Source organism: Urocitellus parryii, chromosome 11, assembly GCF_045843805.1.
Source record: "Urocitellus parryii isolate mUroPar1 chromosome 11, mUroPar1.hap1, whole genome shotgun sequence".
NCBI lineage: Eukaryota > Metazoa > Chordata > Mammalia > Rodentia > Sciuridae > Urocitellus > Urocitellus parryii.
The window spans coordinates 82,658,831-82,667,292 of record NC_135541.1 but is presented as its reverse complement, the minus strand read 5'-3'; positions in this window follow the sequence as shown (position 1 = coordinate 82,667,292).

Sequence of the window (8,462 nt, the reverse complement as noted above, 5' to 3'; positions counted from 1 at the left end):
GTAATTTACAACATGACTTCAAAGGAGGCATGAGTTAGCAATTCTTGTACACTTTCTTGGTAAATAAGGAGTTTTAAGCTTCTAGTGTAAAATTCACAGTCTAATGTTGTGTTTATATGGATGCTAAAATATTTGTGGGTTAAGTGACAGGAGTGATTTAGGTTGGTGATGTATAAATATTGTTTTATAGTGTGAAGGAAGTTTTCATGGTGGTATGTGAATTGCCCTCATGTTGTGATTAATGTGTGGAGGGAATATTAGGCCATAATTAGTATATTGAGTCCTCTTAGGATGATGGTAAACTAAGTCAGGAAAATGATGCTATAGCTACAAATAATTCTCCAGCTGAGCTGACACTTGGTGGTGAAGATAGGTTAGTTAGACTTACCAGTACTCATCATGTTACTATTAAAGGAGTTAATATCTGTATTCCACAAACTAATAGTAGTTCCACTATGGATTCATAGTCTGAGTTTGTGAGGCAAAATGGCATTGATGATGTGAAGCTGTGGGATGATTACAACTGTGACTCCAGTAAAACTTTGTGGTTTTGGATAAGTGTGGCCACAATTACTAGTGCTATATGATGTGGATAAATTTGTGATGAGCTATTTTTAAGGCTGTTTCAAGTAAATAGAGTTTGTTATTTGTAGCAATTGGTGAGTCTCCATAGGAATTATATTAGAAATGGATAGGGTATACATTGTATTAGTGGATTTGAAATTATAGTAGTGCTTATTATACTATAGCTTCCTAGTCTTGGTAACACAGCTGCAAGTTCTGTAGATCCAGCAACTGCGGCTTCTATGTGTGCTTTTGGAACTAGAAGCAGGGGCTGTAAAGGGACATTTTTTTCTGTGAATCCTATTATGTTTGCCATTCATAGAAGGCCATTACAAAAGGAGCTTGGTAATTCGGTAGTAGGTTATTAAAAAAAATTGAATGAACCTGTAGAGTTTTGAACATAGAATAATGCTATCAGTACAGGTGAAGAGCCAATCATCATACAGAACTGGAAATAAAGTCTTGCACTTAATTATTCAGCTTGGTTTCCTCACTAGGTGATAATAATTAGAGTTGGAATTAGAGTCGCCTCAAAAAGAATATAGACTTGAACTAGTTTTCTGACAGTAAATGCCATGACTAAGTATATTTGTAGAAAATCAATATGTAGATATGTAGGTTTTTCTATATCTGATGTTTTGGAAACATGGTACTTACTGTAATTGCTTGGAGAAAGAGTTGGGTTGTTAATTTTAAAAGCAGTGCTCATAGTGAGTTGGAAAAAAATTAATGAAAAATTTAGGATATTTTTGCCAAATTGGTTTAAGAGAAATATTTTGATGAAACTAATTGGTAGGCTATGTAGTGATTCAGTTTATAGAATTTTTAGAGTATCATCTTACTGATGCAAATATAGTTATGGATATGATAATTTTCAGCATTGAAGGAAGCTTAAGTTTTACATGTGGTCTAAGCTGTATGTGTTATACACTGTTCAGTAATGCTAGGCCCACAGTAGCTTCTCAGAATGCAAGTGTTGATGAAATGATTGGTACAAAGGTGGCTAAATATAAGGGATAATTAAAATTATTGGAGTTCCACTGGGTATAGTGGCTCATTCTTATAATCCTAGCAACTAGGGAAGCTGAGACTGGAGGAGCAGAAATGTAAGCCCAGTCTCAGCAATTTATCAAGTACTAAGCAATTTAGTAAGCCTCTGTCTCAAAATAAAATATATATATATATATATATATATATATATATATATATATATATATATATGGTCTTGGGGTCTTGTGGTAGAGCACCCCTGGGTCTTATTCCCAGTACTCAAAATAAATAAATATATAAATAAAATTATGAGAGTTCCTAGAATAAACAATGATAATATTATGCCTTTTGACACAGTTTGAACTTTTAGGAAGTTGCATATAATCCAATGCATTTTATTCAAGTAGTGCTAATAACACTATAATGAGAAAAATAGGGATAATAAGTAGATTAACTGTAACCTGCTGTTAGGAATTGAAGTTGAACATTGGATTATAAAATGTTAGGCCGTTAATGGGATCAGCATTTTAACAAGTCCTTTTTGGAGTCAGGGCATATAGTTATGTATTAGATTGTAGATTATATCAGCCATTAAATCCAGGGTGCTCTTACAAGCAGGCCTTATGTCTCTTGTTCTGTTGTACTGGGAGAAATATTGGATTCATATAAACCAACATGGATTGCTCGGATCTAATCTCAGATTATGTAGGACTTTACTCATTGAACAAATGGATCATTAATGATGGTTACACCATCCAACATCCAGGTCGTAAATCCTATTGCCAATATGGACTCTAGAGTAAGATTGCACTATTGACCCTAGAAAAAGTTATTTTTTCAATCAAATGTTTGGGTCAATTATTGATTGTGCTACTTCAACTGGCATGATCTAAGTTTTAATCACCAGAGCTTGTATTCTGCTCTAAGGTCACCCTAACTGAAAGTTTTCAATAGGTTAAGCATTATTCCTTCTAATTAGGTTAAGATTTGTTTAAGTTGATTTAAATTAAATACCATGAGGCTCTTCTCATCTTATTTTAATATCCCTATCTTTTCATGGAGAGGTCAATTTCACAATTAAGGTGAATTAAGAGGTCAATTAAGACAATTAACCTGGTATGGTCATTCATACAAGTCCATATTTAAAGAACAAATGACTGTGCGACCTTTGCACAATCAGGATACTGTAGTTGTTAATAATATGTCACTGAGAAGGCATGACTGATGCAAAGTATGCTATAGGTGATGCTTTTGGTAAACAGGAGGGATTTGTGTTTGCCAGATCCTTTTACTCTTTAGAATCTTTTCTTAGGTACATGCCTGTGTTAGGTTAGTGATTACTTGAATAAACAGTCAATAGATTAATCTGTTTTTATTTAGACACTTGTCATTCTTGTGTAATTTTATGACAGGACAATTTATTTCTTGTTACTTATATTAACATGATTTCTTCTATTTATACATAGATTAATCTAGAAAAATGTTAGACATTAATGGAATTAATGGGAAAGTATTAGAATTTCTTGCACTTGATTGCTTTCTTAATTGGTGGACTGTTTTTAAGCCAACTATGAAAATTTAATAACTTACTCTATGAAGGACTGTTTTCAATTTTTAAAAAAGCTGTCCCTCTTTGGATTAACATTTAAATTGACATCATTAAAAAAAAAATTTTGTTGGGCCTTGTGGCACTCGCCAGTGATCCCAGAAACTTGGGAGACTGAGCTAGATGAATGCCCAAATTGGGCAACATAGGAATACCCTTTCTCAAAAAAAACAAAAAAAAAAAACAAAACAAAAAAAAAAAACAACCAAAAAACGATTAAAATTCTTTATGTCAGTTTAAAGTGGAACTTCAGTTCTATTCTGGATATCTAGATATCAACATACAGGACAAGTTTGTCACCTCTATTCAGGGGTCTCACTGCATTGCTTCAAAGATGTGTTTGTTCTGACAATTGTCCACAAATACCTTGTTCAGTGTTCATTGTTCATGCCTGTAAATTCGTTCTGGTTAATTTATTATGCAACATGGATAAGAGATTAGTTTTGATTTTTTTATCTTTAAACTATTCTTTCATCTTTTCCTTAATAGTATTTTTTCTATGGTTTCTCAAGAAATTTGTATGTCCTATGACTTAAGTTGTGAGTAAATGTCTTTATCAAAGATTCTTCTAATACTAGATGATGATAGAAATTACAGTCAAATTGAATTTGAAATTTGCTGATATTTGCTAATACTGTACAAGTTGTGTTCAATATATGACTAGTGTTAAACCAACTTTAGGATTTTTTTTAATTGCCTAATGTTGGTTTGAGGCAGAGAAATTTAAAGCCAAGTCTGATCTGTTAGGGCACAATAGAATGTGCAGACTTGGGTTCCAACTGACTGTCCCCCTAGACATAGCTTCATCCCAACATGCACACAAACTAATGACAGAAAACAACTTTGCCATTAAAAGAAGAATTAACATCTTTCTTTTAGAGAAAACCTCAGGCTGCTATGAAATCTTGAGCTGAGAATCCTAATGAGGCTAAAATATTGAGGAGCAGAAGTACCTCAGGTAAGCCATGAACATTCCCTGATGGTGAAGTCTCACTTGTGGACTGAAGGAACTAGATTGGGAGGTACTGTCTCCTCATGGCTGGCTCATCTGCCAAAAAAGGGGCTTTTCTAAATAATTGGTAACTGGGAAAATGAAGTTGTGAAAGGATTATTATCATAAGTGTTAAAATTCAGAAATAAAATACAGTATTATACTTTTTAGAGATACTATTGTTTTCTATTAGTAGGTATTTAATTGAGATAGTTATATTTGCCTAGTATCTATTTCTGATGTTGAATCATCAAATACAATTTGTATAGCAGGAATTGAAGACTGACAGCTGGATATGCACAGGTGAGTTATCTTGGTTTTGAAGCATGGAGATTGGAAATCCACTGTTTTAAGCAGATCTTTCAGGGGTCTCCTATACTCACTAAACTTTGAGAACCATTGGGTTTGATATCTGATCTCAAAGACTTGATTTGTTAGGGCCACAATTATCTTGCCCAATATTTCTTCCTAGAATAATATTATTTAGGTGGTGCACATCTGTAAATCCCAGCTACTCAGGAGGCTGTGGATGGAGAATTCAGTTAAGGGCATCCTGGGCAACTTAGCTAGACCCCAATATAAAAAAAAAAAGTCAGGCATGGTGGAACCAGTAGTCTCAGCTTCTTGAGAGCCTGAGGAAGATTGTTTGACTCCACAAGTTCAAGACTAGCCTGGGCAATATGAAGAGACCCTGACTCAACCAAAATAATCCCCAAAATATTTTTTAGTATAAAACAAACAAAGAAACAAACAAAAACAAGTGGCAGGCCAGAGTTTGGCTGTGTGATTTGTATCACATTTATTTATATATATATATATATATATATATATATATATATATATATATATATATATTACACATATATATATTACACATATATATATTACATATATATATATATATATATATATATATATATATATATATATATGAAGAGAGAGAGAGTCATGCATTGAATTCAGGATGTTTTGCTCAAATGTGAAAGATGAAACATTAGCATGATTCACTGAACTCTTCAGAAATAAGGTAACAGGCTTAAGTAAATATGATCTGTGTACTATGTAACCATTTGTGCACTGTTAACAAATGAAGACAATTGTGTGAATATATGTGTACACTATATATATATATATATATATATATATATATATATATATATAAACATGTTACAAGTATTTAATGTTTAAATCTTAGATATATTATGAAAAACATTAAACTATATTGGGCTCTTTTCTTTCATGGTACAGGTACAGCCAGGAGGACGCTCAGGCTTCAGAAGAGGTGCCTCCAGTGACCTCTGCTGTGGCAAAAAGAAGGTTTGGTTGGATTCAAATGAGACCAAAGAAATCTCCAATGCCAACTCTCAACAGCAGATCTGGAAGCTGATCAAAGTTGGCTGATCATCCACAAAATCAGTGACTGTCCATTCTGGGGCTCCATGCCAGAAAAGAACCTTGGCTCCCCAGAGGCACAGGCATGCATGAATAGTTAAGCAGAAGAGTACAGCTAATGCCCCAATGCAGGAAATGATCACCTGGGTGCAGAGGATGCGGATTCTGTGTAGGCTGCTGAGAGATGCCATGAATCTAATATTGATTATCACATGTATCACAGCCTCTATCTGAAGGTGAAGGGCAATGTGTTCAAAAACAAGTGGATCCTCATGGAACATATTCCCAAACTGAAGTTAAATAAGGCCAACAAAAAGCTTCTGGCTGACCAGGCTGAGACCAAGGAGGAACACAAGCTCTATGAGGAGCATTCCAGTACAAGAAAGAGGACATCAAGACTCTGTCTAAGGAGGAAGAGACCAAGAAATTAGGCTCCCCTCTTGTGTCTGTACATAGTGGCCTTGATGATTACATAGATACTCCTTGAAACAAAAACAAGCTTTATCTGTGAAAAAACTGTATTGTACCACAATTTTAGAAATTAACAGTTCTATAAATCATCCTTTTTACAATAAAAGAAATACAGTTAGTCTGCTCTTTGAATGGTGAGGCTTAAAGAAGCCATGTTACTTGTTTTAAAACCAGTAATATTTTATCACTTCAAATGTTTCTGCTCTGTTGCACATACTTTATTTTTTTTTAATCTTAAAAATTGTTCTAAACTTCTTTCACCATTATATACAATGTTCTTATGGTCAGCATTGAATTTTATTGTAAATGTATAATTTTCTTGTTGAAGCCCATGTCCTGAAAGACTTTGGACATATTTAAAACGCTAAATACTGAAATGTAATGAAACAATATCATTCAGAAAGAACTTTAAGTGCATCCCTATAATTGTCACTGGTAAAACCTGGCAAAACCAAAAATCTTAGTACAAGTTATGTAAATGTAGTTGGCAATCTTTGGCTGACACAGAAAATATTAGAAAATGAAGCTGTCAATTGTCATTTGGAAAATAATTTTTAAACAGGAAAACTGTTTAAAAAATCTCAAGCTCTTTTTTACACTCACATAGTTTATGTGGTACTAATTTTATTTTAACCATTGTAGTTAGAAATACTATTGCTATACTTAGGCACTTAGCTCCAGTCTAGAAAATGAAGTCATTTCTGGATAATTCTATCAGTCTGACAACTGTATTTTGTTGAAGATGAAATAAAAGAGACTGCTTTTTCATTATGGGAATGAAAAATAAATGGAACTTTAAATCATCACGCTGTCTTTGTAGGTTCCAAAACACGAAATGCAGTGGTGTGCATAATGAGCTCAGGAGGCTTAGAGAACAACATGGCCTGTTTGGGCTGCAATATTTTCTGCACTCAGTTCAAGAATTTGAAGCTGAGCAAGAGCTAGACATCTACTGAATTGTTTTTTTCAAGAGAACCTTGGTTCAAGGGCAAGAACTTAATTTTTCCTGATAAAAGGGAAAAGTGCCTTTCTTTCTTACTTACTTTTTTTTGTACTGGGAACTGAACCCAGGGGTGCTTTACCACAGAGCTCCATCCCCAGACCTTTTAAAAATTGCCCATGCTGTCCTTGAACTTGAGATTTCCCTACTTCACTGGGGTTACAAATGGGTATCACTGTACCTCGTGTGTGTCAATTTTTTTTTTTTTTACAAACCAAACTTGAATGGCATTTAATTAAATGGTCAAGTTTGAGGTCATAGATGAATAACCTTGTAGATCAACTAGTAATTCATTTGAGTTTGTTGAGTGAGATGAAAAGTGCTTAGAACAGTACCTGACCTAATGAATTCTCAGTACACTTAACAATCACCTTGTTAAGATCAACATTTCTTATCATGTACTATATATCGTGGGAGAGTTGAACTGTGCACCTTGACACCTGTCTGACAGTTTTGCCACTGGCCATGTTCACAGCCCCAAATCCTCTTGTGCCACCTCGTTCTTCTCCTACATCTTTGGGCAGTGGTTTGCAGACAGGTGCACACCAGCATCACTTGCAGGTTCATCACCTCATCTGACCTCCTTCTTCACCTGGGACTGCTGGCCTCTCTTTCCTGGTTCCAAGCCAGTGCTCCTGTGATTTGCTGTCCTGGGCCTTCTCCACATTGATAGAATATTTTTAACACATCCACAATACCAGTACCTTGATGTGATGCTTCCTCTTTATCAGTGTTGTCCAATAGACCTTTCTGCCATGACAGAAATGTACGGTATCTGCACTGCACTGTCAGATATGATAGCCACCAGCCCATGTGGTTATTGCACTCTTAAATTAAGTGGTGGGACTGAGATACTGAAATTTGATTTTTTAAAATTTTAGTTAATTTAAACAGTCACATAAGTGCTTTGGTTCCTGTATTGGATGGTTAATATGTAGGTTAGCAGAAGACATTTTAATTGGTGTTCATTATAATTTTTTTCCTGATCTTTTTCCTTACCTCCATTCCTTTCTTTGTTCCTTCCTTCCTTCCCTTCCTTCTTCCTCCCTCTCTCCCTCCCTCTTTCTCTTTCTATTTCTCCCTTTCTCTTGGTCCCCCATTGCTTCCAACCTTCTTTCCTTCCTTCCTTCCTTCCTTCCTTTCTTCCTCCCTCCCTTCCTTCCTTCCTTCCTTCCTTCCTTCCTTCCTTCCTTCCTTGCTTCCTTCCTTCTCTCTAGCACTAGAGCTCAAACCCAGGGCCTCAGCATGCAAGGAGAATTCTCTACCACTGAAACACATCCCAGCCTTCAGGAGAGTTTTCAATTAACTCTCCTGACAGAAAGCTGGGTGCACAAATATGATAATTACAATTTTAGAAATTGGAGGTTCATGCCTTTATTCCCAGTGGCTCAGGAGTCTGAGACAGGAGTATCATAAACTCAAAGCCAGTCTCAACAAATTAGTGAGAT